Raw genomic sequence first — 24571 nt, 5'->3', positions numbered from 1 at the left:
GCCTTCTCCCAGTCGTTTAGTTAGTCACATGCCCGCAGCCTCAGGGGAAAGCCATGGCAAGCCTCCCCTGAACAGGGTGAGCTGCTGCATCCACGCTGGAGAAATAACCTGGTTTGGTACCTACCGCTTTACCTGCCCTGGCTCGAGGCTATGGAATTCTGGGAGTTGGAGTTTGTTGTGGGCCTCTGCCCCACTCTAGGCCCCACAACAAACTCCAGCTCCCAGAATTCCATAGCCTTGAGCCAAACTGTGCTATTTCTCCAGTGTGGATGCAGCCCAGCCCGCAAAAGAGGACAAGGCATTGCGAAAATGAGAAAAATGGAGGACATGGCCAAACAAAAGCTGAAGAAGCCCCGCTAATAATAATAATATACATGAGTAAACTCAAATTTCTCAAGTCATGTTAAAAACAGCGGGCGTTTTGCGATCCCTCTTCCACAGAGTAGTAATGGGATGTACACTTCTATACTCTTATCAGTGAACTAAGCGCTCCCTAAGCGGTTTACAATGTGAAGGCCAACTGGCCCCCAAACAAGCTGGGTACTCATTTTACTGACCTACGAAAGGATGGGAGGCTGAGGTCCAAAGCACACGCTGCAGAAATAACCCACTTCGAGACCGCTTTAACTGCCCTGGCTCGGTGCTGGGGAATCCTGTGGCTGGGGTGCTAGGGAATCGCGGGGGTTATAGTTCCTTGTGGCACTAGAACTCTCTTTGACGCTACACTTCCCAGGATTCCCTATCATGGAGCCAGGGCGTTTAAAGCGGGTGTCAAGACTGGATCGTTTCTGTAGCGTGTTTAGGACCTCTGAGCCAGCCTCTGGGAGGGACTGAACTCACAACCTTGTGGCTGCAGTACATCCACTGAACCACTGCACCCTCCTCAAGAAAGTTGAAACGTCCTGGAAAAGGAGGGCGGCAGTGGCCACACTGGGACAAACCTTCCCAGTCACACCCCACGCCGTGAATCGGGACGCCTTGAACACTACACACACACGCGCCAGGGCGTTGTTGTGTGTGCTTTTTTAATTGGCAAACATTGGTTCAGAGGAGGAGGAGGAGGAGGTTTGCCATGGCCTTCTTCCCCTGAGGAGGCTGAGGAGAGACTGTTGTGCCAACTCCAGTCTCTCAACAGCAACAGCAGCAGCAGCAGCAGCAGCAGCAGCAGGTATCTTTGGCCACAGCTGCTGCTGGTGCTGCTGCGCTGGGCATCGCCAGGTGCCGCTGCTGGCGCTGGCCTGGGGGGGCCGCTGTGCTGCATTGCAGGGCAGGCTCTTCCTCTTCCATCTCCTCCTCCTCCTCCTCCTCCTCCTCCATCTCCTCTTGCTGCTTTCCCTCCCCTTGGAGGGAGCGGGGCTATCTGGGCCGGGCAGCCGAAGCTGTCCCTGGGCAGGAATGTCCCTGCTTGCCCAGATAATGTTATTTATATCGCCGGCTGGCAGGGCGGATCCTAACCAGGACTGGGGCTGTCTAATGCTTGGGGCTCCCTCTCCTCCTTTGCCCTCCTCCTCCTCCTCCTCCTCCTCCTCCACTGCTGCTGGTGCTGCTGCCGCCTCCTGAGACAGGTGAGCCCCAGGCAGCAGAGATGGAACCCGCCTAGAGCAGGTGGCAAGGCTGGTTGAGCAAAGACTGGTTGGTGCCTCAGCCTATGTAGAGCAAGCCTGGTGAGGAGCAACGCATCCACACTGGAGAAATAGCCCGGTTTGGCACCGCTTTAACTCTTTTTCTGGCTCAAGGCTATGGAATTCTGGGAGCTGGAGTTTGTTGTGGGCTCCGCTCTGGACCCATTAACAAACTCCAACTCCCAGAATTCCATAGCTATAGAACCAGACAACAAGTTAAAGCCATGCGAAACTGGGTTATCTCTCCAGTGTGGATGCAGGACTTTTTTTTTAGACGGTTGTCCCTTGGAGTTTCATTAGACTTGGGGATTTATGGCTTCCTGCTGGTGCTGTTTTGGGTAGTACAGTATTCATGCATCTCAAAATTGGGAGGGTTTTGGTGATCCATGTTTACTTTCTATTACACTGTTATAATGGTTTATTGTTGTTATTATTATTATGGTCTTCATCAATGGAGCATCTCGTCTATCTTTTGAGGAAGCCTAGTGACTGCTGGGCCAACAGGGAGGATTGGGGTGGGTAACTATCCTTGATGTATGCAAGTTTTGGAAGGCTTGTGTTATTTACTCAGGTAAATAAGAGGTAGTTTTGCCTTGTAGAAATCGATGTCTTCGTTGATTAACTTTCAGAAGAAGGCGTATTTGTGTTCGCAGATGGGGACAGAGCCGACTGTGTTGATGTGTTACATAAAACCAATTGAAATGAGCCTTGTTTCAATATCCAGACATTTCTTCTTCTTCTTTTTTGCACCTGATGTGATGCTTCATTTCTGTATTGTAATTCTTACCTGAATCAGTGACGTAACCTCACATTTTGTTTATTGCATGTCTGAGCCCTTGTCTGTCTGCACCATAAGAATGTGTAAACAAGCTAAAGTTGCAACTTATGCCCCCTCCTCTTCATCCCACAGAGCAGCAGAAACAGGCTGTTCTCCAACTTGTATTCCAGGAAGGGAACATAGCAAGGCTATTTTATCGAGCCAACCCTGATTTGCAAGTTTTCGCCCTCCTTATAGGAATTTTACATGTGTATTTTTGTTTCTGTGATCGTGGATTTCAGAATACACAATTTAACTGGGTTCCAGGCTTAAGTATGGTTATCAGATTAAATCTTTACTTGTGATCTGCCTAAATTAGGAGGGTTGATGTATATGATTCATTATGTATCAATATGTTGTAAACATATGCAGTTTGTTTGAAAAAGCTTTGGCATTGTCGATACAGAGAACAGCAAGTCCTTGAAATTTACAAATACTGTAATGGACAAAAAGAGTGTTTTGACTTGCTTGTCCGGCAGGGTATCTGAGGTTACTACATGTCTGTCTGTTCATATATACAGCTAGTATATGCCATAAAGCTGTATCATTGTGAATGGTGAGCAGTTCCCAGCCTGTAGGTTTGTATGATACTACAGTAATATCCCATCATGGAATGTCTTTTTTAAAGTGTGTGTGTGAATATATATATTCAATAATTTTGATCATGCGATAACCTAGGCGCACCGTGATATTTTTATGGATGTTTCAAGATGTTCACTGCTACAGTTTAATCCTACATATGTTTACTTGTAAGTAATCTCCACTGAGCTACTAAGTAGGTTTGGACTTGCAGCTTTAGGCAGTGATTGCAAAGGAAAAACCATCAGAGGCATTGGTGGATCTGCTTCCACAGAAATGTGGTTAGAATGAAAAATGAGGCACGCAAATTTTAATGGGTTCTGTTCATTCAGCTTTAGTAGTTTTTTTGTGGTGTGTGGATCAACATTTTCAACCCATATATATAAACAAACGGATTTGCACATGTTGAGATGGAAGAATTTAGCCTGCCTGTCAGTGTTAGTTGTCCTTTTTTATGATAATGCTTGTATAGATCTTCTGTCAAGTACAGAAACGTGTCTTTATACCTATTCATTACATGTGAAAAGAGTCACAAATCATAGAATCATAGAGTTGGAAGAGATCGCATGGGCCATCCAGTCCAACCCCCTGCTATGCAGGAAATCCAAATCAAAGCATCCCCGACAGATGGCCATCCAGACTCCACTTAAAGGCCTCCAAAGAAAGAGACTCCACTACACTCCAGGGGAGTGTGTTCCACTGTCGAACAGCCCTTACTGTCAGGAAGTTCCTCCTAATGTTCAGGTGGAATCTCTTTTCCTGGAGTTTGCATCCATTGCTCCAGGTCCTAGTCTCTGGAGCAGCAGAAAACAAGCTTGCTCCCTCCTCAATATGACATCCCTTCAAGTATTTAAAGAGGGCTATCATATCACCTCTTAACCTTCTCTTCTCCAGGCTAAACATCCCCAGCTCCCTACGTCGTTCCTCATAGGACGTGGTTTCCAGACCTTTCACCATTTTAGTCGCCCTCCTTTGGACACACTCCATTTTCTCAATGTCCTTTTTGAATTGTGGTGCCCAGAACTGGACACAGTATTCCAGGTGGGGCCTGACCAGAGCACAATAGAGTGGCACTATTACTTCCCTTGATCTAGACACTATACTTTTATTGATGCAGCCTAAAATTGCATTGGCCTTTTTAGCTGCCACATTGCACTGTTGATTCATGTTCAATTTGTGGTCTACTTGGACTCCTAGATCCCTTTCACATGCAGTCTCTTTATGCCAGGTGTCCCCCATCCTATATCTATGCATTTAGTTTTTCTGCCCTAAGTACAGTACCTTACATTTTTCTGTGTTGAATATCATTTTGTTAGCTTTGGCCCAGCAAATTGTTACTGCAAAAGTTATAAATCTCTGAGGTTCTGTCAAATTAGCCTGAAGAGGGTGGTGTGAAGATTTCCAAAGAATCTTCTAAAACATATTTCTGAACAAGTTGCTGAATATATACTGTTGGAACGAGAAGGTCCAACAAGTAAAGCTGCTGCTAAATCCCAGCTCTAACAACTGAGAAAAAAAGAAAGTGACTATGTGAAATTAATTGCCTCATTTATGTATAATCTGTGCTACCAAACCTAGGGGGAAGACAACCATTAGTGTTTAGTAATATAGGAAAAAACGATTAGACACTCGGGTTGTTCTTGAATGGTGCTCATTTTTCTTCAGTGTGTAAGAGAGAGGAGAGCAATATAGAGAATAAAAAAATGTATGAGTTATTTTTTGTAGACATCTTGCCATTGTTTTTTTAAGTGTCCTTTGTTACTAACTGTAGTTAGTCATAGATACTTGTGTCTCTGGGCTCTGCTATTATTAGTGTCATTTTCTTTTTCTCTCCAGTTGTGAACATTGTGCCTAAAAACATCCTATTCTTAGTTCCTTTCCATTGTTCTTTGTTGTGGCGAATCCATTGCCTTTCTGCAACCGATCCACAGGGCTGCTCAGACCAGCCTTTTTTTCCAGGCTGTCTTGAGATCCCTCCACAGTAAGTACCATTATCTGTGTGTGATCTTCTCTTTCTGGATATGACCTACACAAGCTATTTGGAAATTAGCTTTCTTTCTTTCTTTCTTCCCCCCCACTCACGTCTTTTGTTGATTCATTTGTCCTTTATAAAAGAGTGCTGCCTATGATCAAGGGGCCGGAGCCAGATCTGCCCTGCATCACACAGATTGCCATGCTGGCACCCTCCACAAACCCAGCAAACATACCATGCATGTCAGGAGTCGGGCAATCTTGCTTTTCTCTTCCATTGGTACCTGCATTGCTATAACTGGAAAGGAAGTAGTTTCAGCACTTGTGGTATATCGATTCTGACTGAAAGTCTGGTAGCCAGAAAGAAGCCTGAAGATAAAGTGACAGAACTGAGGTCCATTTCTCATGTGAATTTTTTCCCTTTGTGGGAAAAAGTTACAAAAACATGTCCTTAAATAAAAAAGTACTGAGGTTAGGTTAGGCTTATTTAGTGCCACATTTGCTGCACTTATGTTTGCATCCCACCCTCAGGAAATATAGGAAGGTGCTTTATACTAGGTTAGACTACCTATCTGTCTAGTTCTCTGTTGTGTATCTTGACCATGATAGTTCTTCAGGTACTGAAGAAAACAGCACTTGCTTTTTCTTCATTGGAGATGTCTGGCACCTTTTGCAGGGAAATGTGTACTCTATCCATTGAATGATAGTTGTCCAACCCTTCCTTAAAGGAGTTCAATGCAATGCACATAGTCTACCAGATCAGTTTAAAACCATATTCATGAGACACAAATGTTTATCAGCTGATGAATGGGATTGTTAATATCAGAGCTATATTCTTTGCTCTTCATTGTTGTTTACTCTATCTATGATAATAATAATAATATAATAATAAAATTTATTTATATACCGCTATTCCTGTGTAGATCATAGCAGTTTCCAACAAAGAAAATTGCAACAAAAAACAATTATAAACAACATATATCCCCAACAATGTGCAAATCAACCACCCATAGCAATTAAAAACTATACAGCATCTAAAACCAATTATCTTACAAAACATTAAAACCATAACAAATAGCTGGATTGAACAGTATGCATCATCAAGGGGAGATAAAAGATAACATTAAGACACATGGGGAAAAGCCTGGCGGAATAGGAAGGTCTTCAAATTCATCTTGAATACATCTAGGGAAGTGACAACGTGGAGCTCGTCGGGCAGGGAGTTCCAAAGCTGTGGGGCTGAGATGGAAAATGCCCTCCGAGATGAAGTGTATCTTGCTTTAGAAACTCTTAATAAATGTTTCCCGCCCAATCTGAGAGTGCGAGGCGGACTGTATGGGGAGAGGCGGTCCTCCAAGTACCCTGGGCCCAAGCCATTTAGGGCTTTGTAGGTAATAACCAACACCTTGTATTGCAGCCTGTCTCTGGTCTCATACTTTAGCCTATCATGCAGATATCAACTGAGAATGGGATTCTTTTTTAAAAAGGGGGTGCGCACTGGGTCTGTATAGTAAGTAAGTATATACAAGTCCAAGTGATTGTGTCTGTTCTACTTTATATAACCTTGGAGAACATTTTCTGAACCAGGACACATGTATTTGACTTTCCCTTGATTTTATTATGACCAAGCTTGTACTTTAATAAGTAGGGGGAGGGAGGGGAGAAAATCCAGAATTCTTAGCATAATAAAATGTCTTTCAATGAATATGTTATTTTAATGAGGTAGTCTGAAAACAGTTTTCATAAATGGCATGAAAGGTTCATTAACTGAAAATAACTTTGTTGCTACACGTCTTGTTCTACATACTACAATTTCTGAGGCCCAACCCTGAAGAAAGACGAATGAATGCAACCTCCAGTTTCTCCAGTTATGCTTTTTCATAAGTGCTATTATACTGCCTTTCCATCTTGAATATATCAGTTGTGAATATTGTTTAAAAGCAAAGAAAGGAATGGAAAGGGAGCCATTTACAATCAAATCTATATTCTATATAGATTTTACACAGAAATGACTGTTATAGAGAACTCAGATTCTAGTTGGAGAATCAAATCTGGAAGTAGGTTTGTCTTCTCAGGCTATTGGTTTCATTTGTCTTCCCTCCTAAAGCTGGATTTCATGATTGGGACTGCATTCCTATTTTCTTATGTTGAGCTTTTTGTTGGAGTCTCCTGTGTATCGCTGTGGAGTTTTCACAAATTTCATAGTGTGAACTGCATTTTACTGAAGCTGTGAAATCTATGCTGGCTTAAAAAAACTCCTTTTCCTTTGATACCAGAAAGAATCATACAAAATAATTGTCTGTCTCTGTTGTTGCCTTGCTTTAAAATTGAAGTAAGCATAATAAAAATTAAGGCTGAGACTCCGCTATGAGTAATTAAGAAATGATGTGAACCAAGGCTAAAAGACATACTGGCCCAAAACACACTGCAGAAATAATCTAGTTTGAGATAGCTTTAACTGTCTTGGCTCAGTACTAGGGAATCCAGGGAACTGTAGTTTATTGTGGCACCAGAGCTCTCTGATAGAAAAGGCTAAATGTCTCACAAAACTACAGTTCCCAGAATGCCCTAGCATTAAGCCAGGGCTGTTAAAGCATGTCAGACTGGATTATTTCTGCAATGTGTTTCAGACCGTTGTGACAAAACAAAAAGCCATTGATTATTGCATCATTGTTGTCTTAAACTAATCCAGGTTTTCCAATTTGATGATGGCCAGGACACCTGCACCTTTCAGTCATGAGTGGCAACCTTTGTGGGTCTGAGGACAAAGTTTACTCCTGGGTAGCACACTAGGTTTCATTTCCCTATTGCTGTCAGCTGTCAGAATTCAGTGATGCAGTACAATGGTAACAAAACAAAACAAAGTATTTCTAAGTTGCCAGAACCAAAAAGTATACAGGGAGCATGTGCTCTGTGGAGAATCATACTTTCAGGAGTATAGTTCACCTCTGCACCTAGATATGTGTTCCCCACATGCCTTGTCTTACCATAGTGTATGTGTATTGGGTGAGTGTGCTGTTGGATCAGCTCTGTCATTGAAATTTGTGACTATGCTGATGAATTCGACAGCAAAGAGGTCCTAAGGTACGTCTGAGTCCTGCCAGAGATGGCCCATTGGCTATGTGTTATCCAGCACAGTTATTCATGTGTTAAGTGTGGCATCCTTTTTCTTACTGAGAATCCATCATCTGCTGCACATCCACTTCCATAGATCTCTGTGTACAAGGCCAGGGTGCTTTGTACAGCATGAAATATGGAAAGGCTATTACCTAGGAGCCAAAATGGCAGTTGTATGGGAATGTTGTGCCTAGAATCATAGAATCGTAGAGTTGGAAGAGACCGCAAGGGCCATCCAGTCCAACCCCCTGCCATGCAGGGAATCCAAATCAAAGCATCCCCAGCAGATGGCAATCTAGCCTCTGCTTAAAGACCTCCAAGGAAGAATTTTCCTCTGTTTTAAAAAGCAACCATGAAGGCAGAGCAGGGATTTAATTTAGGGCTATGATGGGTAGGAGGAAGCTTCTAAGTATTTATCCCCTATTACTTATCCAGTGTAAATATCTCCTAAAGACAGTAGAAGTTCAGTGCAGATAGGAAAATGTAGAAAGCATGTTGCTCCTGTACATTTTCTCTTCCATGCCTTGGGAGTTTCCTTGGGAAGGAATTTGCTTGGGGAATCAGCATAGGTCCAAAAGGATATCCTCCTCCCCCCCCCCCCCATGCCTCAGCTCAGTGTAGATCACTTTGACCTGTTACTGCTTTGAAGAAATAAAAGTTATGGAGAATTTCACTTGCAGATCTTCCATATCACATTAAGTATATAGTTAAAGTTTATATAATGCTGTCATTGAAACAATAATGATATAATTTACCTACCTTGAATTCCATTCTGGGAGAAAAGTGGGGTATAAATCCTTGAAATTAATTAATTAATTAATGTAAGTAGTTAGATAGAAAAGACATGTACAGTGTGTGCCACAGAGAAGAACTCTTATACTTGTTGTATGCCTTCAAGTCATTTTCCACTTAGGGCAACTCTGAAGTGAACCTATCATGGGATTTTTCCCCATCTTCAAAGAAAGGCAATTGCAAAGCCCCTCTGAACAAATATTGCTAAGAAAGCCCCATGACAGATTCACCTTAGAATTGCCATAAGTTGGAAATGACCGGAAGGCAGAAAACAACAACCATCAGACTGTCACAACTCACCCTCTGGAATGGAAATCAGAAGGCCCCATACAGACAGGCCAAAATAAAGCTGCTTTGGGTCACTTTGGAGGTATGGTGTTTAAATGGTGCATGCATCCTAAAAGGCCAGAAGCTGCGCCAAAGCCATGCTCTAGTCCTTAGGACTGGATCATGGCATTGGTGCGGCTTCCAGACTCTTAGGATGCGTGCATCATTTAAACAGCATACCTCCAGTGTGACCTGAAGCAGCTTTATTTTGGCCTGTCTGTATGGGGCCAGAAGTTTCATGCAGGGAGGAGGCAGGTGGCCAGGAATCTGCAGCCCCTAACGACGAGGGTCTTTCCTTCTGAGTCTCAGAAGCTGGCATGGGGGTGGGGGAAGCTGATGTATATGGGAGCCTTGCCCCCAGGAGGAAGTTGCAGATGTGGAAGACAGATTACCATCCTTTACAAAGTGAGAGTGAGACAAAAGAAACCTTTCCCAGAGGCTGTTAGGTATAAGATGCTGACCTAATTAGGCACCTGCTCATTGAGGGAGCTGCCTTTAAAACTCTCAGAAAGTCCTGCACAGCTTTGTTGCTAACAACCATCTTTCCTTGTTGACTGGCAGTATTTCCCCACATTTGTGTTTTTGTGACCTTAAGCTGACTTTGTTTCGACCACTCAGTTTACTTTTTGCTGGCTTAAGACCACACTCTCTTGCTTCTCATCTTCGGTTAACTACCTGACAGGTCTTGCACTCCAACTACCTGCTTCCTCTGCCACTTGCTGACTGGTGTAGGACACAGACTCCCAGAGCCTTAGGCACGTTACAGACGTGCTGAAGGAGCGTACTAGGGTTGAGAAGGGGCGTGTTAGGGTTGAGAAGGGGCGTCCCTTCCGGACGCCCCTCAACCCTAGTACGGACTGAGTCCGTACAAAATGGTGGCTCCCGTCCACACGGGGGGTGCCATTTTGATGTTGCAGACGCGTAGCGTCCAGACGTCGCGCGGCGGAAGTGACGCCGTGAGTGCATGACTAGTGCCTCGCAGCGCCACTTCTGGGGCCCAGAAAGAAGCGCCATTTCGGCACTTCTTTCTTGCTGAGCCCAGGAGCCGCACAGTTTGGCCACTGTGGTTCCCAGATGTAGCAACCGGCGGCGGCGGCAGACCACAGCTTTTAGGCGGTCTGTAACCCGCCTTAGTCCAGTATTCAAGCCACTATATCACACTAGCTCTATTACTTTTGTGCTATACATTTTAAAACTGACTTGTAATTATATTTTAAAAATGAGACCAGCTAATATTAACTATTTTAATTTTGTTTTGTTTACCATCTTTTTTCTTAGTGCAGCAGATCTATTAAGGAAAAGATGGAATACTTGCACACTGTAGGTGCAGTGTTCAACTGCTAACATCTGAGGGTCAGGGATAGGATCCTTTGTAGTATGAGAGGAAGAAGTACTGCTAATCTCATGAATGGACTGAGCAACTTAATGCAACCCAGTATAATCTGTGAGTCATCCCATTCCATCAGTATTGAATTGTGACCTACTAAATGTTTGACAACACTCCCCCCATGCTGTTTTTGCACTCCAGACTGAGCAAAAATAGGTGGTTACTATCTCTGGTTGGGTGGCAAACATACGCTTGAGCTTCATTTGGTTTGTGCACAGTGACCAAGAAATTCTAGTTCAGCACATCTGAAGGACATACATTGGGGAAGGCATGTCTAGATGAACAGCCAGAATGCTTATCCTGAAGGAACATGCATTGCATTCAGAAATATTTCTGCAGTGTTAATCATATAGTTGAATTCTATCGAGATAATAACTATTTTATATCTGAACACAATTTCTTTTTATCTGTCACTCTGATCCAAAATCCAGATTCTCCATGAATTATCTTTATTCACTTTATCAAACGCATTATTGCCTCCATGGAAGTTAATGTAAAAATATTTGGTTACAGAATATCTCTTTGTCTTACTGAAATATCCGAAAGAGTTTGTTCATGCATATATTCAAGTGGGATACTTGATATCTGGTTAGAGCCTATGTGGTGCAGTGGTTTAGAGTGTTGGACTAGGACTTGGGAAGAGCAGGTTCAAATCTTAACGCAACCACAGAAATCTACTAAGTGACTTTGACCTAGTCACACACTCTCAGCATTAGAAGAAGTCAGTGGTAAACCTCTGAATAAATATTGCCAAGAAAACGCTATGATAAGGTTGCTACAAGTCAATTGATTTGACAGTAGCAGTGGCACCAAATGCTCACTTAGTCTAAAAAAGAAGCATTTGACTGCTCTTTGAAATCAAAAATCATGAACCAGATAATAAAATATTGAGTTTCACTTCTTAAACTGTTTGTGATTTCCCTGTGAAAGGTGTGTATCTCCCCTCTAATTCTGTCGTGTATACAGTCAGTTCAGAATCACAAATATAGGCATCGGTAGCTTGTGAGGACCACACAAGCAAATTTATTTTTCTGTTACATGTACAAAATGTTAATTTTTTAAAAAGCTTCCTCATGATACGTGATAGTCATCAGTATGAAAGAGTGGCCAGCATAATAGCATGCAAAGGTGGAAAAGAAATATTGGCGGGTTACAGAGCGCCATAAGGGACGTCCTCAGGACGTCCTAGGTTTAAAAAGGGGCGTCACCTCTTGACACCCCCAAGCCTAATACATCCTGAGGACGTACAAGATGGTGGCGCCCCATCTACATGGGGGCCGCCATGATGGCATCACGAACACGCTGCCTCCAAATGAGGCGGCACGGACGTGACGCCGTCATGCCGTGTGAGGGCGCTTAGTGCGCCCTTTCGTGAGTGCAGGAAGGAGCTCCAAAACGGAGCTCCTTCCTGTCTTGTGTCGCTGGCGCAGCCTTTAGATGGCTGCGCCCAGCGACGCAGAGGAGAAAGGGGCCAAGCGGCCCCTTTCTCCTCCTCCCTGCTGCCGCGGGGTGTCCTTGGGGCTTGAAGCCCCAAGGACACCCCTTTCCAGGCCTCAAGGAAGTGGCCTTTTGCCGCTTCCCCACAGCCTGGAAACGGCGGATCGGGGCCTCAGCGGCTGCCGTTCTAGCTACTGAGGCCCCGATCCGGCGGGGAAAGGGGCGGGTGCAGTCTGCTGCTTTTTGGTGGTCTGTAATGCGCCATTATTATAAAGGCTTATAATAAATAATAATAAAAGCTTTATTTTTATACCGCCCTTCTATCAATCAGGGCGGTGTACAACATAATACAAAATACAATACAATAAAAATACATTAAAATTACATTAAAATACCTTCTAGCCAGTTCACCATTGCCATCAAAAAGGGGGGGGGGGCTAACTAGGACTTATTCGGGGAATGCTTGCTTGAACAGGAAGGTTTTTAGATCCTTCCTGAACTGTGCCAGGGAGGTGACCGAGCGGAGCTCTATGGGCAGCGTATTCCAAAGGGTCGGGGCCGAGATGGCGAATGTCTTCCTTGCAGTGGAGGATAGTCTTGCCCCTGGGACCCTCAATAATTGCTGCCCGGATGTTCTGAGTGTGCGGGGCGGATCGTATGGGGAGAGGCGGTCCTCAAGGTATCCTGGGCCCAAGCCATGTCGGGCTTTATAGGTTATAACCAACACCTTGTATTGCGCCCGGAAGCGAATAGGCAGCCAATGCAGATCTTTAAGTACAGGTGTTATATGACTGGTCCTGGATGTACCAGTGACCAGTCTGGCTGCCATGTTCTGTACCAATTGTAGCTTCCGGGTTTGGTACAAGGGTTGCCCCATGTAGAGCGCGTTGCAGAAATCCAAACGAGAGGTTACCAGAGCATGTACCACCGTTTCAAGGTCCCTCTGGCCCAGGTAGGGACGCAGTTGGCGGATCAGCCAAAGCTGATAACAGGTGCTCCTGACCGTCGCATCCACCTGAGATGTTAGGTGGAGCGACGAGTCAAGGAGCACCCCCAAGCTGCGTACCGAGTCCTTTACGGGAAGCATGATCCCGTTCAGGACAGGTGGAACCACCGCCATCCCTGGGCCAGGTGAACCTATCACGAGCACCTCCGTTTTCTCTGGATTCAGACTGAGTTGGTTTTCCTTCATCCAGCCCATTACTGACTCCAGGCACGCCACGAGAGGAGAGATGCCATCCCCAGTCACTGCATCAGTCGGAGACATAGAGAAAACTATTTGGGTGTCATCAACGTACTGATAACCCCGCGCCCCATGTCTCCGGATGATCTCTCCCAGCGGTTTCATGTAAATGTTAAATAGCATGTGGTATGTGGTATTGATGCTAAAAGATAATGGGTTATAGAAGAGTTCCACATACTCTCTCATAGAGCTGGGTTGGATGACTGCTACTCATTATATTTGAAATGAATTCACCTCCATCAGTTTGGGTTTGAGAAGATTTGGACATTTTGATGCTCAATTTCTCTTTTGTATTCAGCTGTAGTATTAATTTTTACAGAGATAAATCTCTGAGCACACTTTTCCATCATAGTTTTCTTCCTTAGCATTGTTTTGAACTGGGCAAACTAAATGAATCAAGTTTCTTTTTTTTTTTTTTACATCACTACTGGCAGACTTTAATTATTGTATCTCCTTTTTTGCATTCTCTATCATTTTTTGAATTACGGTAATTGACCTGTGAAACATAGAATTCTATACATTTTTCTAGTAGCTACCTCACCTGGTAGCTGTAAATATTAATGAATAGTAAAATGTTTAAGTTCTAATTACTTCATGCAAAGACAGCTAGAGAACACAGTTGTTTCTTTGGTTACACCCTGGCGTTGGAAACACACATTCAATTATCCCCTCTAACGTTTGTTGAAAGAATTACTTACTAAGTTGTAAATGCTCTGCTGCTGCCCCACTTTAATAAATCATCTCTTTGGATCTGTATTCATAGCTTCTTACAACACAACTCCAAAAAACTTTTGACAGGCTTTTAAATATAGTTGTATGAATTGTATCTAATATGCCAACCAGTAGAAACATGCATATAAATGCTGAGGCAACACTTTCACTTGTTAATATGTGATGCCTCACAATATGAACCTGCATTCAGATGTATCTTACAGGCTTTGAATTTATGAGAAGCATTTATTGGTTCATAGTTTATATTTAGAAACATTTGGAAAGTCTGTATAAAGGATGCACAAAATAAATTAGCTGTATGACTGCCTCTCTGTTTTAAGGAGTTAGATTTTCATAGTGACTGACTTGCCTTCCCATTCTGACACCAGTCATTAGTGTTGAACAGAAAGTGGCCTTCTGGCAGCAGAGGCACCTGAGTAAGCAGCTTTGCATGAGGACACTGACTGCAGATCTAGAAATTTTCTGTTTGTTTGCGCTCATGCAGAAGATGTTGCTCAACCTTTTTCTCAAAAATTGTTTATAGATCGCAAGCATTTATACATAATGGTCAGTATTTTTCACCAAGTTTCTTATACTTTAACACAACTCTTGTTAAGTTGTGACACTATGGGAAGCATTCGGCATGTTTGGGAAAATGTGGCCTGTAAGTAGGGTTACCATATCCCAGCTGCAACCGGGATTTTCCTGGTTTTGGTGGCACCGGGCCCCTCCCGTCCCAGGTGCCACCAAAACCCGGGACAACCCCGGTTGCAGCCGGGTTGACTGCGGCCCACGGGGCCTCGCTGCCCTCCTCCTCCTCCACCGCGCATGGCTGCGCAGAGGAGGCGGAGGAAAAGGAGGGCAGCGAGGCCTGGGGTGGAGGAGGCGAGGTGGAGGCGGCGCCTCCTGCGTGCGGCTGCGCCACCCTTCCCGCCACCCCGCGGCCTCCTCCCTCCTTCCTGGCCTCTGAGGAGGCCTCGGCCTCCACAGAAGCTGGGAAGGAGTGAGGAGACCGCCCGCGATCGTGGCAATTGCGGGCGGTCCCGCAGGCTCCTTCCTGGCCTCTAAGGAGGCCTCGGCCCCCTTAGAGGCCGGGAAGGAGAAGGAGGCTGCTCGTGATCACTGTGAACGCGTGCGCCCCGCGGGCTCCTTCCCGGCCTCTAAGGAGGCCTCGGCCCCCTTAGAGGCTGGGAAGGAGAAGGAGGCCACTCGCGATCGCCGTGATTGCGCGTGCCCTGTGGGCTCCTTCCCAGCCTCTGAGGGAGCCTCAGCCTCCACAGAGGCCGGGAAGGAGCGGGGGGGGGGGGGGTTTCCTCTATCTAAAAAAAAAGTGTCCTACATTTGAAAATGTTGTCCTACATTTGTCCCGGTTTGGACGTCCTGACTTATGGCAACCCTACCTGTAAGTCTTATGTAGGCCCCAGCTTCATACATTCCCCAATTTGTGCAAGAGTTCAACAAACAGCACTAGCTTTTCTCTTTCTGTTTGTGGTTCTATGGCTCCAAAATGTTAAGGGGTTCCTTGAAAGATCACTTTCAAAGAAATCAAGCATAAATTGCATTGATTTAATGCTTCTTCTTTTTTGCATTGGAAGTAAGTTGAATACTTTTAGAATTCCATCAGACTAAGATTTACTTAAATTCTGGTGTTTCATATGAAGAGGTTGGCATATAAATAATAAATTTGCACAAAATTGACCATATTCAAAGTTCTTTCTCTGATCCTAAAGGAACTCTGTGCTTCCATTACTGTTATAATCGTTTTCTAGCATTGTTGGATGATGAAATCCACAAATAATTATGCTATTAGGCTTACAGCTAAGTTTCTTATTTTCAGATCTTGGCCTTTTTGCTTTTATTTGCCAGTGTTCTGATCTTTCTCTTATTTTGAAAGTTGGATTAATGTATTGAATATGTAATTCACGTAATGCTAAAAAAATCAGGTTGGCTAATAATATATAAAACAGATTTAATAATTGGGTAATAATATATAAAACAAGAGCAACCAGTTAATGTTTAAGGTGAGAGTTGGCAATTTGTAGTTTCCAGATATTGAAGCACTATACCTCAGTGTGTATAGTGAGCATGCCATAGTTGTTCGAGTGTTGGACTGTGATGTTGGAGACCAGGGATTGATTCCCAGCTCAACTATGAAGCCCACTGGGTGATCTTGGGTAAGTCACATGATCTCACCATCAGGGGATGGCAAACTGCCTCTGAACCAATCTTGCCAAGAAAACCCCATGAAAGGTTCGCCTTAGGGTTGCCATTAGTTGGAAACAACTTGAAGGCACAAAACAAGAACAACACCTCTGGTAATCTTTGATAGGATATTCTGGTGAGAGATTATGGGAGCTGTAATCTAACAATATGTAGAGGTCACTGGTTCCACATGCCTGATTTCAAACATACTACTGTATCCCTGGCTACTAAAGTTGAGATGAAATTAAAAGCAAAAATATACCACTACTGAAACTATGTTTTCTCTTCCAGAAGAAGGCACCACAACATCATCAGAAGTGTCTTTTGATGTACTCATGCCATTCTATGGGTGATAAATTTAACTATTCTTAGAAAATTGGGTAGTTTTCGAAACAATGGTGGAACATGGCAGTAGGGTTCTGATATACTGCGACTGATTTAAGAGTTTAGTCTCAAATCATATCAGGTGTTTGTATGAAGCTGGAAAACAACATGTTATGAAACTTGATGACCTTGATATGGTAGATCTTAAATAAACTAATACTGTATATAAACTCTAGAAATTGAGTTTTTCTGGTTATTCTGAGTAGATTTCGATGTGTAATACAAAAGAAGAGAGATGACAATACTAACATTGTGAGAGGCTTGAGTATGGAAGGGGAAATTTCCAAGGCATTTTGTTTGTGTGTGATGTTGTTTATTTTATGTAACTGTCATCTATTTTTAGTGTAAGGTGTATGTGGAGCACAGGACACTTCAGTCTGTATGCCTTTTTGGAATGTACTGAATGTAGGCTAGAATTACAATATCCGCTTTGCAGTTGCTTTGCTCCTAAGAAGTATTACTAGTTTTCTTAGACCAGTATTTATTTTTGCTCATTTCTCCCACAACTCAGGAGGCAATGTCTCCTAAATCATTCCTCTTCTTTGTTTTATTCTGTTGCAGAGTAGTATCATTGCCATGATAGTATTTAATATAATCAGGAAAAATTAATCTATTTTTAATAGGATGAGGGAGTCCTTTAGTAGTCTAGAACAGTTTAGAGACCACTTTTGCTTCCTCTAATCTTTGCCTTCTGGATTAATTGTGTAAATTATGTTCCCACTTGTCATAATAATAATAATAATAATAATAATAATAATAATAATAATAATTTATTTATAGCCCGCCCAATCACAAGGAATCCAGGCGGGTTACAACAGTAAAAATAAAGATAATAAAATAAAATACAATAAATAAATAAAATGCAATAAAATTACAGAGAGCGAAGTGAGTACATTCACAGTTAGGCCTGATGGAAGTTGGGCCTCTCTTTTTCACTCCCTCCCAGGTCTGATGATGATGTCATGGAGGGAGGGCTCTTCTTCTTGAGGCAAGGATTTTATTTTAATTAATTTTAATTTAATTCTTCTCATTAAATTTAAGAGAAGAATTGGTGGACAGAGTGACATAAGTCACAGTAAATGGGGAGTAGAACTAGGTAGGGAAGGCCTGCCAGAAGAGATCCGTTTTAAGAGCCTTCTTAAAGGCTGTAAGAGTAGAAATGTCACGGATCTCCTTCGGCAGGTCATTCCATAGCTTCGGAGCTGCGATGGAAAAGGCCCTCTGGGTGACTGAAGTTAGCCATGTTTGTCAAAGGTCTCTCACTTGTAATTAATATGTTTGTTTCATTTTTATTCTAGCTTTCCTTCAAGGAGCTCTGTGTGGCATTTTTAAACCTTTGTACTGATTAAACTGAGAGACAATTCCCATGGCCCCTGGTGTGCTGTGTGGTTGAACAGAGAGTAGAAGACTACGCTATTCACCTGGGTGCACTGTGAAAGGAGAGGGAGAATACAGTTTATATTCCAGAGACAATAGTGGTCAAATAGTGTCATTCTGTTGATGCAGTAAAAGTGATAAGATACTATACAGGAATGTATAATGGAGAAATGGTTGCTCAAAACAGCAAGACAACACTTCTAACCCAGTGTCTGTCAAAAATAAAGATGCAAACTCCATGTTAATTAATCTTTAACTAATTCCCAGCTTTATATTGTTCAAGAATTTTTTAATACTAGCCCTCATCAGACGTGTGTAGAACTGGGGGTTTTGTGGACTGGGTGATTCGAATTCGCGTTATTTCGCGAAGTACTGTCATACCTGGGAGTCCTTCCGCATTGGCATGATTCAAATTGGCCAATCCGCATTCGCGCGAAGTGCATTCAGTGCAGAATGTTTTGTCACACCGGTGCTCAACATGAGGATTGGCTGATTCGTATCGGCCCCCTCGCACATGCTCAGTGGTGCCCTGCATGGGTTGCGACCTTAAACGCTTCCGGGGTGAAAGGGGAGGTCATGACAGCCCGTCATGACAGCCCGGTAAACAGCTGGAGAGCCAGCTCATGCACATTAACAATCGCGATACAACGTGCCCGTTACTGTTTCCTCTCTACATTCCTGCTTGGTTTTAACGTTACCATGACCTTCCCTTGCAACAAATTAGCAATGCCCGGTTCTACGTGTGTGTGTGTGAGTGTGTGAGTATGTATTCTGGGGGGGGGGGGAGGAGCAGTTCCAGCGGCTGTCAAAGAGGCTGGATGGCCATCTAAGTAAATGGGGATGCTTTGATTAAGAGTTCCTCCTCCTCCTCCCGGCTTGGGATCCAGCCTGGGCTGCATCCCAGGCAGGGAACAGGCGCGGGGCCGCTAGAATCACGGCGATCGCCGCCGTTCCAACGGCCTCCTCCTCCTCCTCCCGGCTTGAGAGGCAGCCTAGGCTGGCTCCCAAGCCGGGAGGAGGAGGAGGAGGCTGCTGGAATCGTGATTCCAGCGGCCCCCGCGCCTCTTCCCTGCCTGGGATGCAGCCAGGGATGCCTCTCAAGCCGGGAGGAGGAGGAGGAGGCTGCTGGAACCGCGATTCCAGCGGCCCCCGCGCCTCTTCCCTGCCTGGGATGCAGCCAGGGATGCCTCTCAAGCCGGGAGGAGGAGGAGGAGGCTGCTGGAACCGCGATTCCAGCGGCCCCCGCGCCTCTTCCCTGCCTGGGATGCAGCCAGGGATGCCTCTCAAGCCGGGAGGAGGAGGAGGAGGCCGCTGGAACCGCGCCCCCCCCCCCCCCCCCGCTTCCCTGGAACCGGCAAGAGGAAAGACCCACCGGAAGTAAAAATTGGAATCTGGGGGTCTTGCGATGGAATTCAGGACTGGGTAGTCACACCAGACCCATTCGCACTGAGATCGAACAGAGCCCCAATCCAGGATATCGCCAATCCCCTTATCAGCGCACTGGCCAACACGCTCCAAAAAGAGGAGCCAGTACGCATTCAGTTCGGCAGCTCGCGCATTCACGTGAGTGTGGATTGGGCCATTCGAATGCTGGTATGATGGTATTGTGCGAAATAACGCGAATTCGAACCACCCAGTGCGCAAAACCCCCAGTTCTACACATGTCTGATGAGGGCTACTGACTGGAAGCAAAAGGTGCCTGCCAGGGTGCAAGTACTAGAATTGTGGCTAATATTCAGTAGAAAATTCATGTGTTGTTGTTGTTAGCTGCCCTCAAGTCGACCTCAGCTGTGGATGAGACATCTCCAAGACCCACTGTCCTCCAAGTCTTGTAGATTCATGCCCATAGGCTCCCCAATTGAGTCTAGCCATCTGGCATGCAGTCTTCTTCCCTTTCTACTACCCTTCACTTTTCCTAGCATTACAGTGCGCCCATGGCATACACGGGCACTCCTTATGCGGCTTCCAGCATACACTAGAAGCTGTGCCAGAAGGCGCAGTGCTGCCCGCCGGAAAATGTGCTGCTGCGTGCATGGGCCCCATTCACGTGAATGGGGTTTGAGCATCTGTGTTTTTCCCCTTATGCGGGGGGGGGGGATCTGGAATGGATCCCCCACGTAAGGGAAGGGACAACTGTATAGTGGACCCTTGTTATATGCTGGAGTTTGGTTCCAAGATCTCCCATGGATAACAAAATCTGGAGGTGCTCAAGTCCCATTAAATATAATGACATAGCAAAATAGTGTCCCTTATAAAAAAAATGGAAAATCAAGGTTTGATGTTTGAAATTTATACTTTTTTTTGGACATTTTCAAACTGTAGATGCTTGGATCCATGTATAAAAAATCCTTGTATAAGAAGGGTCGACTGTATTGTCTTTTCTGATGAGTCATGGCTTCTTGTGGTTTGGCCAAAATACAACAGGCTTGATTTGACATTTTGGCTTCCAGGGGTATTGATCTGTTCCAGAAAACATTTGTTTGTCTTTTTGGCTATCCATGGTATCTTCAGCACTCTTCTTCAGTACCACATCTCAAATGAGTTGATCTTCTTTATATCTGCTTTTTTCACTGTCTAGTTCTCACATCCGTACATAGTAACGGGGAATACCATGGCAATGATTTTATCTTTAGTGCTCAAATTTATATCTTTGCTCTTTAATATCTTGCCTATTTCTTCCATTGCTGCCCTTCCCATTCCTAGTCTCCTTTCTGATCAATGTTTGATACAAGGTATGGGAACTCTAACTGTTTTGATTTCCTCATTGTCTAGATGGGAGTTGAAAGCACCAAAGCTGTCAGGGAGTGGCTGGAAGATTTATAGACCACAGTCTCAAAACACCAGTTGCCTAATTAGGACAGTATCTCCAACTCAAGCACTGGGATCAGTGCAGTCTCTTCTTGTCTCATCATTGTTTGATGCATGATGATAATGGCTCTTCAGCTTCTGCAACCACCTGCCTCAGCCTCAGCCTCCAGCCCCTGTGAGAGACCACAGTCATCAGGAGCTACAGGTTCCTGGCAACTAGGATCCTCCTGTCCATCTGAATCACCTGATACTAGAGGGCAAGTTATGACACCAAAACCGTATACACTACACCATCAAAGTTATAACCAGAACTTTAACTTGTACCTAGAAATGACCCTGCAGCTAGTGGAGCTCTACAAGAGAGCATTCTGAGCCATCTGAAGTTTCCAATCATTCTTCAAAGGCAGCCCCACATAAAACCTGTTAAAGTAATCCAAAGTTGTGTAACTAAGGTGTGTGTCATTGAGGCCAAATTAGACATCTCAAGCAGTGGGTGCATAGCCTTTAACTGTGCAAAGGCGCTCCTGGGCACAGGGTGGGACTTGAGTTTTCAGGCTGTGATCTAATCCAGGAATATACCCAAACTTGAGTTTTCAGGGGGAGTGTAATCCTATCCAGCACAAACTGAATCCCTATTCTATGATCTGCCTTTTGTCTAACCTGGAACCCTTTTGTCCTCTCTAGATTACATTTAAATTTGTTTACCCTGATCCAGCCCATTACTCATGCCAGATGCCAGTTTAGAATCAAAATAACCTCCTTGGACTGAAGTGGAAAGGAGAGTTGTAGAGTTGGGTATCATCTGGAGCCCTGGTGGCGCAGTGGTTAAATGCCTGTACTGCAGCCATTCACTCAAAACCAGCAAAAGGGCCCAAGCTCGACTCAGGCTTGCATCCTTCCGAGGTCACTAAAATGAGTACCCAGACTGTTGGGGGCAAATTAGCTTACTTGCTAATTAGCTTACTTGCTGTTCACTGCTATGATCTTTGGAATAGCGGTATATAAATAAAACAAATTATTAATTATTATTATCTTTGTACTGATGCATTGGACTCCAAAATTCAGGATGACCTGTCCCAGCAGTTTCACAAATATATTAAATGCCATGAGGGAGAAAACAGAAACCTGAGGGATCATGTGAACCAGTGGCCAAGGGGTTAAACAGGAGTCACCCAGCACCACTTTCTGGGTTCCTTCCTCCAGGAAGGAAAAGAGATACAGTAAAACAGTGCCTCATCCCCATGAGGCAGCTCATGATCTATTGAAAGCTGCTGAGAAGTAAAGTAGAACTAACAGGAACATACTTGTCCACTTCCTGGGCATCATTCACATGTTTTTAGTGTGATTATGTGAATAATCTTTCTCACATATTTTGGGTTTGTCATTCACACTATGGAACTGCATGCATGCATATCTCTGTGCGTTCGGTTACTCACACGTGTCAGCACTTGAATAAAGATGGAGTTGGGGATACGAATGTATTTGAGCACATTCTAGGCATGCAGAGTTTTATCCTGGTTTATTCCGGGTCTATTTACATTGGTTATTCATACAGCCAAGAATCCGAATCTTTTAGAAAAACTTGGTGGAAATCCCGAGATTGATTATTCTGGCTTAAGTGGGTTTTTGCCCCCACCCCCAATTTAATTGGCTGCATTCGAAATGCATGTGAAGAAAAAAAAAATTCAACTCAGATTCTATCTGAATTATTTTCACCGTCTGAATAACCCCCTGGTGAAGATAGTCTATCAAAGCATATGATCTTCAAATACATCTTTTTTTTTACTCTGAAGAAAAAAATATGCTAATAAATAAGGAAGAAGAGGGAGACTCACACTCCTTTGGTCCTTTATCATAATTTAGCCATTAAAAATATCCTCTCCAATGCTCCATCTGTCTCTTTGTTTCCTGATTTGGTCACCTTGAAGAATTGTGTAATTGACTTTACATTTAGGAAGCAACAATGAATAAATCTATAGTCCTAACATTTGCAGTGGTCTGAATGGGACTTCAACATTTTATAATTATTGCTCTCACAGACATTTTTCAAGGTTAATCAACTAAATTCTGAATTATCATAGACTTCCTGTGGTCAGCCATCTGGCTTAGATGAGGGGCAAGAAGGAAGGTTTGTTTTCATGCTTATTACAGTCTTCTCCTTTTGGGCCTCCTGAGAGACTTTGCAATTGGGTTTTGGAGAATGATAATTCTTAGCCATTTCTGGCTAAAAAAGTCAGTACATATTAGAAATTGCAGACAGATATCAGGGCCTTTCCACTTTTGTCTGAGAAGAATAGGATAATGTGATGCATAGTCAAAAATGAATAACACTTATATTTTAGTGAACTGTACCTTCAGACTTTAGTGCATCGTAGCCAGACTGTGATTTCTTAAGAACCTTAGGATAATCCAGTTGGTAGTTCCAAATAGAATAGATCAATTGAGTGAAATGGATTTATTAAGTCAACTGTAAGTTCCATTAATTCAATGAGTTTATTTTTGTTTGTATAGATATTAATATGCTTTATTTTTACATAGCTTCTTTAAAGCTGTTTCCAACTTATGGCAACCCTAAAAATGAAAACCTATCACAGAGGTTTTTTTGGCAAGATTCATTCAGATGGGGTTTCCCTTTGCCTTCCTTTTCATGGTCAAGAGGGAATTTGAACTCTGGCCTCCAGAGTCACAGTCCAGCACACAGTCCAGCACTACACACGCTGGCTTTCCATAAAGTGCAGTGCAGCAGATCTCTCTTAATAAATTTTATAATTAACTGACTGGTTACTCAAATATGCAAATGTCTTCTATAGGAATATCAGCTGTTTAGAAAGAATTGACATTTTTCAGTGACAAAAAAAGCCTGGACTAACAATTCTGTTGTGCCAAATGGTAAAAGCAGCTCCTTGTGTCTATTTTTTAGACACTGCAGTCTGGTAATGGAAGGGTTTGTGAGTTTCACATGTACCAAATCAGCATGCCTGACACTTTCCATCAACACAGAGCTTGTGCCAGTCACTATGTTGATGAGTGCTAGTCTAAACATGCCAGCAAAATCCACAACGATCAGTCTTCAAGGGTAGCTGTGTTGGCTTTGCAGCAAAATATAACAGAATACAAAATCCACAAACCTTTTACCTTTTTTGAGCCAACTCCAAAGCATAAAATAGTAGTAGTGCCTCTTCTTGATGTATTTACTGCTACATCTTCTGTTTTAAAATAGTGCAGTGGGCGCTTAATATCTGCTGCGGTTTGGTTCCAGGACCCCCTGTAGATACCAACATCTATGGATACTCAAGTCCCCTTAAATACAGTGGCTAGTAAAATGGTGTCTCTTATATAAAATGGCAAAATTAAGGTTTGCTTTTGGGAATTTATATATTTTCACAATATTTTCAATTTTGCTTGAATCTGTGGATAGAAAATCTGTGGATATGGAGAGTTGACTGTAATTACTGTAGGCAGGAAGACATTATTCAAGGTAATATAAATGGTAATAGTACTCATTATTAGAAATTTATTAATTGTAAAGAAACTAATTTATAATTAATTATAATATATATTTTAGCCATAATTGCATCATACTGAGAACTGGACTTAGAAAATATCCGTATGCATCTTAACATACATATACATATCTTTATCAGGCTTATGGTGGCCTTACATGGCGTTTACTACTTACTTTGGACTCTAATCACAAGCAACTTGACTGACAACCTAGTATCATAGAGTCATAAGAGTTAGAAGAACCACTTAGAGTTGGAAAGGACCACAAGATTGTCTAGTCCAACCCACTGCAA

The 24571-nt window shown here is 43.4% G+C and overlaps 1 protein-coding gene across 4 annotated transcripts in view; it reads left to right on the top strand.

Annotated features, from left to right (window-relative positions):
• The first annotated feature begins 1516 nt into the window (after nucleotides 1-1516).
• Nucleotides 1517-24571, top strand: part of SPTB (spectrin beta, erythrocytic) — a 170646-nt gene continuing 147591 nt past the window's right edge. Inside the window, exons 1-2 of one of the 4 annotated variants that reach the window (XM_089520529.1) lie at nucleotides 1524-1565; nucleotides 4855-4999. The gene's annotated coding sequence lies outside the window, so the exon portion shown is untranslated. The other 3 variants (XM_089520531.1, XM_089520533.1, XM_089520530.1) reach the window with 3 other exon arrangements.

This window comes from Sceloporus occidentalis, unplaced genomic scaffold (genome assembly GCF_023333645.1).
Source record: "Sceloporus occidentalis isolate IW3139 unplaced genomic scaffold, rSceOcc1.0.p SCAF_4, whole genome shotgun sequence".
NCBI lineage: Eukaryota > Metazoa > Chordata > Lepidosauria > Squamata > Phrynosomatidae > Sceloporus > Sceloporus occidentalis.
This window is presented reverse-complemented; position numbering and strand designations above follow the sequence as displayed.